The sequence below is a fragment of the Oncorhynchus clarkii genome, chromosome 27, assembly GCF_045791955.1.
Source record: "Oncorhynchus clarkii lewisi isolate Uvic-CL-2024 chromosome 27, UVic_Ocla_1.0, whole genome shotgun sequence".
Lineage (NCBI taxonomy): Eukaryota > Metazoa > Chordata > Actinopteri > Salmoniformes > Salmonidae > Oncorhynchus > Oncorhynchus clarkii.
The window spans coordinates 25,279,596-25,291,726 of record NC_092173.1 but is presented as its reverse complement, the minus strand read 5'-3'; the positions used below and the strand labels follow the sequence as shown (position 1 = coordinate 25,291,726).

The following is a 12,131-nucleotide window of genomic DNA, read 5'->3' as shown; positions in this document are numbered from 1 at the left end:
AACTTCAGAGTGTTTTCTATCCAAATCTACTAATTATATGCATTAGCAGGCAGTTTACTGAATAGCAGGCAGTTTACTCTGGGCACCTTTTTATCCAAGCTACTCAATATTGCCCCCAGTCCCAAAGAAGATAACAGTGTCTTTTAAATGTTTTAAATGTAATTGTTTGATCTTGCAGCATTGGCAGGTACACCAGTGATTTGCCTCACAGCACGGTGGACTCTCTGATCGAGTCGGCGCTCAGTGTCTGGGCCAGGGCCAGCACTCTGACCTTTGTCAGGTCACGCACACAGAGGGCCGACATCATGGTGGAGTTTGCTACCTTTGGTGGGTAACACCTATCGTGGTCTTTCTAGATAACACTTTACGTTAAGGTATACTTTATAAAGAGTCTATATACTTTATTGACTATTTATAGATTTACAGATACTTTATGAATCAATAATAAACATTTAACTTACTGTTTGATGCTCCTAATACTCAGCTCCAAAACAACGGAGTAGCAAAAACAATTGCTTTGACTCTGACATTTTGTTGTGTGTTTTCTCTAACCTCTGGGACATAAAGAGCACGGTGATGCCTACCCGTTTGATGGGTCTAAGGGCACTTTGGCACATGCCTTTGGCCCTGGAGAGGGAATTGGAGGCGATGCCCACTTTGACGACGATGAAACTTGGACGGCAGGGTCAAAGGGTATCCATTTTTATTTTACAGAATCATTTGAATTATTTTTTAGATGTACTGATCAGTAGTTTACTTTTTTTTAAACAAGAGAGAATGACCAAATAAACTGATTGTGCATGTTCCTGTTTGTGTGATTTCAGGGTTCAACCTGTATCTAGTGGCAGCCCATGAGTTTGGTCATTCTTTAGGCTTAAGGCACTCCCAAAACCCAGAGTCACTGATGTATCCTACATACAAATCCAGTCGCAGTTCACACAACCTGCTCTCCAAAGAGGACATAGCAATAATCAACTCACTTTACGGTAAGGAGGAGACCATTCAACAAATTCAAATTCTGAATGTAGGATAAGATCATACAGTAACGGGCCTTTGGCCCTTGTTAAAAGTTGTGCACTGTAATGCATAGTTTATACATAGGAATAGCAATTTCGGACAACGACTAAATGTTTATTTTGGTGTGCCTTAGGTCCAAAAAACAGTCAGCCATATTACTACCCCAGACATGGCTGGAATCCACTTTACAGCCCCTGGTTCCTGGGTTCCCACTTCCCTCTGATGTTGCAGAACAAATGTTCAGCTGACCTGTCCTTTGATGCTGTCTCCACCCTGGGGGATGCCACCTTCTTTTTCAAAGACAAGTATGTCCATCCACCCTGTTGAAATGCCAATAGTATTGATGAATGAAAAGCAAACAAATCTGGGGTTCCAAATGTCATGTTTTTTTCTCCCCTTCTGGAGGTATCTATGGATCAAGCACAACCAGCAATATGATATAAAAGAAGGTCCTATCAACAACTTCATGCCAAAGATTGAATCCAAAATTGATGCTGCCTTCTGGGTCCCTCGGCGATCCACTGCTTACCTGATTCATGGTACAGACATCTCCTACCATACTACCCCATCATGGTTAACCGTGTGTAACGAATGATAGGACTAATTTTCGGAGAAAAAAGTGAAGTGTATCAATCACACCTACCTTATTTGGCGGCCTATTTCAGCCGACCGATTCTGCTCAGACACCCTGCTGCCGCTTTCTGCTACTGCTAGTATGTTTCCTTCTTTTGCTCCCACCACCACCCCAGACCCCACCTGTTAGGTTCTGTTTCCTGCTGTGGGATTGGTATAGTCTACCGTGCTTCACTGCTTCTAAGTCATTTTATATATTGAGGCTTTGCTTGGGCAGTGAGCTACCCTGAAGGAGCAGAGCCACCCTGAAGGAGCAGAGCATATATCGCCAAGACTTGCATTATTCATTATTGAATAAAAGGTTAAACATATCTCTAGACAGTGTTTCCTTCCTAACTATGAGCCATCCTCTGTTTGTTCCAGAATCCATGTACTGGACGGTGAAGGGTTCCATTGTGAAAGGCAAACCTAAACCCATCAGCAACTTTGGCTTCCCACCATGGGTTCAGGAAGTAGACGCAGCGGTCCACATCGTCAAAACAGGACGCACGCTGTTCTTCATTCACGACATTTACTACAGGTGAGCCTGGCATTCTGAAACATCACCAGTGTACAGTCATTAGCCTACATTACAAAATATCATTATAGCATATTGAATATATTGCAGAGAAACTGTATTGTGGATGTTCTTTCAGTTATAATGAAAACCGAAGAGTTATGGATGCTGGATACCCACAGTACATCATTGATGATTTCCAAGGGCTCAATACTACTATCGATGCTGCTGTCTACAAAGATGGTTAGCTACTTTTACATCACGACAACAAAGACCATGCCAGCTCAATTTGAACATTTAATTTGTAAAACTCTTTCTAATTGTTACATTTCTGTTCATCCTAGGTGTCATATACTTCTTCGTTGGACCACATGTGTACAAGTACGATTATACCCAGAAACAAGTTGTTGGAACTGAGAAAGCAAATACCTGGCTCGGATGCTAGTGAATTCATGGGAATTTAAATGTTTTTGCCCAAAATGCAATAAAGGTTATGCAAAGCTGTACAAAACTGTATGCATAATGATAACATGTTGAATTTAGTCCAATGTATTAGGTTGCCGGTAAGGATAGCATTTAGTAAATATGTGCAGGTTCATGAATAAACTGTGAGACAAGAATGTGTTACATAATACCAACATACTCCCAGCACATTAGACAGAAATGAATGGGTAAGTTGATATGGCTCATTTCATAAACATTGCCTAGATCATATATTTTAGATCACACATCAGCAAGTGTGGTTGAGATTGTAATGAGGATATGAAACCAGTCCAAATGTCATTTGGAAAGATTAAATAGACGATTGACGTGCAAACGTGTAGCCAACGTGCAGGAAACAATATACAGTTGAAGTCGGAACCTTAGCCAAATACAGTTAAACTACGTTTTTCACAATTCCTGAAATGTAATCCTAGTAAAAATTCCCTGTCTTAGGTCAGTTAGAATCACCGCTTAATTTTAAGAATGTGAAATGTCAGAATAATAGTAGAGAGAAGTATTTATTTCAGCTTTTATTTCTTTCATCACATTCCCAGTGGGTCAGAAGTTTACATACACTCAATTATTATTTGGTAGCATTGCCTTGAAATTGTTTAACTTGGGTCAAACGTTTCGGGTAGCCTTCCACAAGCTTCCCACAATAAGTCGGGTGAATTTTGGCCTATTCCTCCTGACAGAGCTGGTGTAACAGAGTCAGGTTTGTAGGCTTCCTTGCTCGCACATGCTTTTTCAGTTCTGCCCACAAATGTTCTATAGGATTGAGGTTAGGGCTTTGTGATGGCCACTCAAATACCTTGACTTTGTTGTCCTTAAGCCATTTTGCCACAACTTTGGAAGTATGCTTGGGGTCATGGTCTATTTGGAAGACCCATTTGCGACCAAGCTTTAACTTCCTGACTGATATCTTGAGATTTTGTTTCAATATATCCACATACTTTTCCGTCCTCATGATGCCATCTATTTTGCTTGCAAGCCTCCCCCATTTTCCTCCAAACATAATGATGGTCATTATGGCCAAACAGTTCTATTTTTGTTTCATCAGACAAGAGGACATTTCTCCAAAAAGTACAATCTTTGTCCCCATGTGCAGTTGCAAACCGAAGTCTGGCCTTTTTTATGGCGCTTTGGAGCAGTGGCTTCTTCCTTGTTGAGCGGCCTTTCAGGTTATGTCGATATAGGACTCGTTTTACTGTGGATATTGATACTTTTGTGCCTGTTTTATCCAGCATCTGCACAAGGTCCTTTGCTGTTATTCTGGGATTGATTTGCACTAATCGCACCAAAGTCTCATTCCTCAGCAGTATGATTGCTGCGTGGTCCCATGGTGTTAATACTTGCATACTATTGTTTGTACAGATGAACGTGGTACCTTCAGGTGTTTGGAAATTGCTCCCAAGGATGAACCAGATTTGTGGAGGTCTACAATTTTTTTCTGAGGTCTTGGCATATTTATTTTTCCATGATGTCAAGCAAAGAGGCACTGTTTGAAGGTAGGCCTTGAAATACATCTACAGGGCCACCCCCAATTGACTCAAATTATGTCAATTAGACTATCAGAAGCTTCTAAAGCCATGACATAATTTTCCAAGCTGTTTAAAGGCACAGTCAACTTAGTGTATGTAAACTTCTGACCCACTGGAATTGTGATACAGTGAAATAATCTGTCTTTAAACAATTGTTGAAAAAAGTATTATTATTATTTTAAAAAATGCACCTTTATTTAACCAGGTAGGCTAGTTGAGAACAAGTTCTCATTTACAACTTAGACCTGGCCTAGATAAAGCATAGCAGTGTGAACCGACAACAACACAGAGTTACACATGGAGTAAACAATAAACAAGTCAATAACACAGTAGAAAAAAAAGAAAGAGTCTATATACATTAGGCAGGCGATTAGGTAGGCGAATAATTACAATTTAGCAGATTAACACTGGAGTGATAAATGATCAGATGGTCATGTGCAGGTAGAGATACTGGTGTGCAAACGAGCAAAAAAGTAAATAAATAAAAACAGTATGGGGATGAGGTAGGTAAATTGGGTGGGCTATTTACCAATGTACTATGTACAGCTGCAGCGATCGGTTAGCTGCTCAGATAGCAGATGTTTAAAGTTGGTGAAGGAGATAAAAGTCTCCAACTTCAGCGATTTTTGCAATTCGTTCCAGTCACAGGCAGCAGAGAACTGGAAGGAAAGGCGGCCAAATGAGGTGTTGGCTTTAGGGATGATCAGTGATATACACCTGCTGGAGCACGTGCTACGGGTGGGTGTTGCCATCGTGACCAGTGAACTGAGATAAGGCAGAGCTTTACCTAGCATGGACTTGTAGATGACCTGGAGCCAGTGGGTCTGGAGACGAATATGTAGCGAGGGCCAGCCGACTAGAGCATACAGGTCGCAGTGGTGGGTGGTATAAGGTACTTTAGTAACAAAACGGATGGCACTGTGATAAACTGCATCCAGTTTGCTGAGTAGAGTATTGGAAGTTATTTTGTAGATGACATCACGGAAGTCGAGGCTTGGTAGGATAGTCAGTTTTACTAGGGTAAGTTTGCCGATGTTTGATATGAGTCTGGAATGAGAGTTTACAGTCTAGCAAGACACCTAGGTACTTATAGATCTCCACATATTCTTGGTCGGAACCATCCAGGGTGGTGATGCTAGTCGGGCGTGCGGGTGCAGGCAGCGAACAGTTGAAAAGCATGCATTTGGTTTTACTAGCGTTTAAGAGCAGTTGGAGGCCACGGAAGGAGTGTTGTATGGCATTGAAGCTCGTTTGGAGGTTAGATAGCACAGTGTCCAAGGAAGGGCCAGAATCTTGATCAGGGAATCGCCCGCAGCAAGAGCAACATCATTGATATATACAGAGAAAAGAGTCGGCTCAAGAATTGAACCCTGTGGCACCCCCATAGAGACTGCCAGAGGACCGGACAACATGCCCTCCGATTTGACACATTGAACTCTGTCTGCAAAGTAGTTGGTGAGCTGTTGGCCGTGGTTGGAGTAGCCAGGAGGAAGGCATGGCCAGCCGTTGAGAAATGCTTGTTGAAGTTTTCGATTATCATGGATTTATCGGTGGTGACAGTGTTACCTAGCCTCAGTTCAGTGGGCAGCTGGGAGGAGGTGCTCTTGTTCTCCATGGACTTTACAGTGTCCCAGAACTTTTTGGAGTTAGAGCTACAGGATGCAAATTTCTGCTTGAAAAAGCTGGCCTTTGCTTTCCTGACTGACTGAGCGTATTGGTTCCTGACTTCCCTGAACAGTTGCAGGGGACTATTCGATGCTATTGCAGTCCGCCACAGGATGTTTTTGTGCTGGTCGAGGGCAGTCAGGTCTGGAGTGAACCAAGGGCTATATCTGTTCTTAGTTCTGCATTTTTTGAAAGGAGCATGCTTATCTAAGATGGTGAGGAAGTTACTTTTAAAGAATGACCAGTCATCCTCAACTGACGGGATGAGGTCAATATCCTTCCAGGATACCCAGGCCAGGTCGATTAGAAAGGCCTGCTCGCAGAAGTGTTTTAGGGAGTGTTTGACAGTGATGAGGGGTGGTCGTTTGACCGCGGACCCGTAGCGGATACAGGCAATGAGGCAGTGATCGCTGAGATCCTGATTGAAGACAGCGGAGGTGTATTTGGAGGGCCAGTTGGTCAGGATAATGTCTATGAGGGTGCCCATGTTTACAGATTTAGGGTTGTACCTGGTGGGTTCCTTGATGATTTGTGTGAGATTGAGGGCATCTAGCTTAGATTGTAGGACTGCCGGGGTGTTAAGCATATCCCAGTTTAGGTCACCTAACAGAACAAACTCTGAAGCTAGATGGAGGGGCGATCAATTCACAAATGGTGTCCAGGGCACAGCTGGGAGCTGAGGGGGGTCGGTAGCAGGCAGCAACAGTGAGATAATTTTTAAAATTAGAAGTTTGAACTGTTTGGGTATGGACCTGGAAAGTATGACATTACTTTGCAGGCTATCTCTGCAGTAGACTGCAACTCCTCCCCCTTTGGCAGTTCTATCTTGACGGAAAATGTTATAGTTGGGTATGGAAATCTCCGAATTCTTGGTGGCCTTCCTAAGCCAGGATTCAGACACGTCAAGGACATCAGGGCTGGCAGAGTGTGCTATAGCAGTGAGTAAAACAAACTTAGGGAGGAGGCTTCTGATGTTGACATGCATGAAACCAAGGCTTTTTCGATCACAGAAGTTAACAAATGAGGGTGCCTGGGGACATGCAGGGCCTGGGTTTACCTCCACATCACCCGAGGAACAGAGGAGGAGTAGGATGAGGGTGCGGCTAAAGGCTATCAAAACTGGTCTCCTAGAGCGTTGGGGACAAAGAATAAAAGGAGCAGATTTCTGGGCGTGGTAGAATATATTCAGGGCATAATGCGCAGACAGGGGTATGGTGGGGTGCGGGTACAGCGGAGGTAAGCCCAGGCACTGGGTGATGATAAGAGAGGTTGTATCTCTAGACATGCTGGTTGGGTGAGGTCACCGCATGTGTGGGAGGTGGGACAAAGGAGGTATCAGAGGTATGAAGAGTGGAACTAGGGGCTCCATTGTAAACTAAAACAATGATAACTAACCTGAACAATAGTATACAAGGCATATTGACATTTGAGAGCGACATACAGTGAGGCATAAAGTAATCGCAGGTGTTTATTGGGAGAGCTAGCTAAAACAACAGGTGAGACAACAACAGCTAATCAGCTAACACAACAACAGCAGGTAAAATGGCGATGACTAGGCAGAGAGGGTCGGATTAACTACACACAGAGCCTGAGTTCGCGGCTGGGGCCGACAGATAAAAAATAAATAAACAGAATGGAGTACTGTGATTAATGGACAGTCCAGCAGGCATCAGCTATGTAGCCAAGTGATCATAGTGTCCAGATGGCAGCAGTAGATGGAACAGGGAAGCCGCCACTACGCTAGCACGCGGGCGACACAGCATTTAAAGTTAATAGCCCGGGGCCAGTAGGAGCGTCTGCTCCGACGGAGGCCGGGTGAATGCGCAGCGGATGGAGTATTTGTCGGCAGACCAGCCGTGGTGGTGCGGCGGGGCACCGTGTCGACAGAGAATCCAAGCCAGATGGCAAAAGAGGTATTGTAGAATTTAGTTTGCTAGCCAGGAAATGCGCCTGGCTCACGGCTAACTGGTGCTGGCTTTGTGGCAGTGGCGTTAGCCACTATAGCCAATCGGTAACAGCGGCGATCCGGTGCCAAGGTCCAAAGTTTACAGCAAGGATCCGGTGGAGTATTGGGCTCTAGCCGTGTATGAGTGGGGTTCGGGTGAACAGCTGAGTAGGCCGGGAGGTGGGCCTCAGGGATAACTTCGGTACTGGGTGCCACGGTGAGTGCAAGCTGTGAGCTAGCTAGCTGCACGCACAATTAGCCCAGCGTCGTCCGGGTTAGGGAGGGCTTGGCCAGTAGGGATATCCTTGACTCATCGCGCACCAGCGACTCCTGTGGTGGGCCAGGCGCAGGGCACGCTAACCAAGGTTGCCAGGTGCACAATGTTTCCTCCGACACATTGGTGCGGCTGGCATCCGGGTTGGATGCACGCTGTGTTAAGAAGCGGAGCGGCTTGGTTGGGTTGTGTATCGGAGGACGTCTCTCCCGAGCCCGTACGGGAGTTGTAGCAATGAGACAAGATAGTAGCTACTAAACAATTGGATACCACAAAATTGGGGAGAATTAGGGGTCAAATAAAAAAGAATATATATATATATATATATATATATATATATATATATATATATATATATATATATATACAGTGCCTTGCGAAAGTATTCGGCCCCCTTGAACTTTGCGACCTTTTGCCACATTTCAGGTTTCAAACATAAATATATAAAACTGTATTTTTTTGTGAAGAATCAACAACAAGTGGGACACAATCATGAAGTGGATTGACATTTATTGGATATTTCAAACTTTTTTAACAAATCAAAAACTGAAAAATTGGGCGTGCAAAATTATTCAGCCCCTTTACTTTCAGTGCAGCAAACTCTCTCCAGAAGTTCAGTGAGGATCTCTGAATGATCCAATGTTGACCTAAATGACTAATGATGATAAATACAATCCACCTGTGTGTAATCAAGTCTCCGTATAAATGCACCTGCACTGTGATAGTCTCAGAGGTCCGTTAAAAGCGCAGAGAGCATCATGAAGAACAAGGAACACACCAGGCAGGTCCGAGATACTGTTGTGAAGAAGTTTAAAGCCGGAAATATTTCCCAAGCTTTAAACATCCCAAGGAGCACTGTGCAAGCGATAATATTGAAATGGAAGGAGTATCAGACCACCAACCAAAATTGAACTTTTTGGCAACAATGCAAAACGTTATGTTTGGCGTAAAAGCAAAACAGCTGAACACACCATCCCCACTGTCAAACATGGTGGTGGCAGCATCATGGTTTGGGCCTGCTTTTCTTCAGCAGGGACAGGGAAGATGGTTAAAATTGATGGGAAGATGGATGGAGCCAAATACAGGACCATTCTGGAAGAAAACCTGATGAAGTCTGCAAAAGACCTGAGACTGGGACGGAGATTTGTCTTCCAACAAGACAATGATCCAAAACATAAAGCAAAATCTACAATGGAATGGTTCAATAATAAACATATCCAGGTGTTAGAATGGCCAAGTCAAAGTCCAGACCTGAATCCAATCGAGAATCTGTGGAAAGAACTGAAAACTGCTGTTCACAAATGCTCTCCATCCAACCTCACTGAGCTTGAGCTGTTTTGCAAGGAGGAATGGGAAAAAATGTCAGTCTCTCGATGTGCAAAACTGATAGAGACATACCCCAAGCGACTTACAGCTGTAATCGCAGCAAACGGTGGCGCTACAAAGTATTAACTTAAGGGGGCTGAATAATTTTGCACGCCCAATTTTTCAGTTTTTGATTTGTTAAAAAAGTTTGAAATATCCAATAAATGTCGTTCCACTTCATGATTGTGTCCCACTTGTTGTTGATTCTTCACAAAAAAATACAGTTTTATACCTTTATGTTTGAAGCCTGAAATGTGGCAAAAGGTCGCAAAGTTCAAGGGGGCCGAATACTTTCGCAAGGCACTGTATATATACAGTGGGGCAAAAAAGTATTTAGTCAGCCACCAATTGTGCAAGTTCTCCCACTTAAAAAGATGAGAGGCCTGTAATTTTCATCATATGACAGCGTTGCTGCACAGCTATTTTCAGGTCTCTCCAGAGATTTTCGATCGGGTTCAAGACCGGGCTCTGGCGGGATCACTCAAGGACATTAAGAGACTTGTCCAGAAGCCACTCCTGTTTTGTCTTGGCTGTGTGCTTAGGGTCGTTGTCTTGTTGGAAGGTGAACCTTCAACCCAGCCTGAGGTCCTTAGCGCTCTGGAGCAGGTTTTCATCATGGATCTCTCTGTACTTTGCTCAGTTCATCTTTGCCTCGATTCTGACTAGTCTCCCCGTCCTTGCAGATGAAAAATTCTGCCACCAAAATTCTTTCCAAATCATGTCCAATCAATTTTTATTTATTTATTTATTTTACCTTTATTTAACCAGGTAGGCAAGTTGAGAACAAGTTCTAATTTACAATTGCGACCTGGCCAAGATAAAGCAAAGCAGTTCGACAGATACAACGACACAGAGTTACACATGGAGTAAAACAAACATACAGTCAATAATACAGTATAAACAAGTCTATATACAATGTGAGCAAATGAGGTGAGAAGGGAGGTAAAGGCAAAAAAGGCCATGGTGGCAAAGTAAATACAATATAGTAAGTAAAACACTGGAATGGTAGTTTTGCAATGGAAGAATGTGCAAAGTAGAAATAAAAATAATGGGGTGAAAAGGAGCAAAATAAATAAATAAATAAAATACAGTTGGGAAAGAGGTAGTTGTTTGGACTAAATTATAGGTGGGCTATGTACAGGTGCAGTAATCTGTGAGCTGCTCTGACAGTTGGTGCCTAAAGCTAGTGAGGGAGATAAGTGTTTCCAGTTTCAGAGATTTTTGTAGTTCGTTCCAGTCATTGGCAGCAGAGAACTGAAAGGAGAGGCGGCCAAAGAAAGAATTAGTTTTGGGGGTGACTAGAGAGATATACCTGCTGGAGCGTGTGCTACAGGTGGGAGATGCTATGGTGACCAGCGAGCTGAGATAAGGGTGGACTTTACCTAGCAGGGTCTTGTAGATGACATGGAGCCAGTGGGTTTGGCGACGAGTATGAAGCGAGGGCCAGCCAACGAGAGCGTACAGGTCGCAATGGTGGGTAGTATATGGGGCTTTGGTGACAAAACGGATTGCACTGTGATAGACTGCATCCAATTTGTTGAGTAGGGTATTGGAGGCTATTTTGTAAATGACATCGCCAAAGTCGAGGATTGGTAGGATGGTCAGTTTTACAAGCGTATGTTTGGCAGAATGAGTGAAGGATGCTTTGTTGCGAAATAGGAAGCCAATTCTAGATTTAACTTTGGATTGGAGATGTTTGATATGGGTCTGGAAGGAGAGTTTACAGTCTAACCAGACACCTAAGTATTTGTAGTTGTCCACGTATTCTAAGTCAGAGCCGTCCAGAGTAGTGATGTTGGACAGGCGGGTAGGTGCAGGTAGCGATCGGTTGAAGAGCATGCATTTAGTTTTACTTGTATTTAAGAGCAATTGGAGGCCACGGAAGGAGAGTTGTATGGCATTGAAGCTTGCCTGGAGGGTTGTTAACACAGTGTCCAAAGAAGGGCCGGATGTATACAGAATGGTGTCGTCTGCGTAGAGGTGGATCAGAGACTCACCAGCAGCAAGAGCGACCTCATTGATGTATACAGAGAAGAGAGTCGGTCCAAGAATTGAACCCTGTGGCACCCCCATAGAGACTGCCAGAGGTCCGGACAGCAGACACTGAACTCTATCAGAGAAGTAGTTAGTGAACCAGGCGAGGCAATCATTTGAGAAACCAAGGCTGTCGAGTCTGCCGATGAGGATGTGGTGATTGACAGAGTCGAAAGCCTTGGCCAGATCAATGAATACGGCTGCACAGTAATGTTTCTTATCGATGGCGGTTAAGATATCGTTTAGGACCTTGAGCGTGGCTGAGGTGCACCCATGACCAGCTCTGAAACCAGATTGCATAGCAGAGAAGGTATGGTGAGATTCGAAATGGTCGGTAATCTGTTTGTTGACTTGGCTTTCGAAGACCTTAGAAAGGCATGGTAGGATAGATATAGGTCTGTAGCAGTTTGGGTCAAGAGTGTCCCCCCCTTTGAAGAGGGGGATGACCGCAGCTGCTTTCCAATCTTTGGGAATCTCAGACGACACGAAAGAGAGGTTGAACAGGCTAGTAATAGGGGTGGCAACAATTTCGGCAGATAATTTTAGAAAGAAAGGGTCCAGATTGTCTAGCCCGGCTGATTTGTAGGGGTCCAGATTTTGCAGCTCTTTCAGAACATCAGCTGAATGGATTTGGGAGAAGGAGAAATGGGGAAGGCTTGGGCGAGTTGATGTTGGGGG

At 43.9% G+C, this 12,131-nt stretch overlaps 1 pseudogene; it reads left to right on the top strand.

Moving 5' to 3' along the window:
- Window positions 1–12,131, top strand: part of LOC139385743 (uncharacterized) — a 32,409-nt pseudogene that overhangs the window by 6,918 nt on the left and 13,360 nt on the right.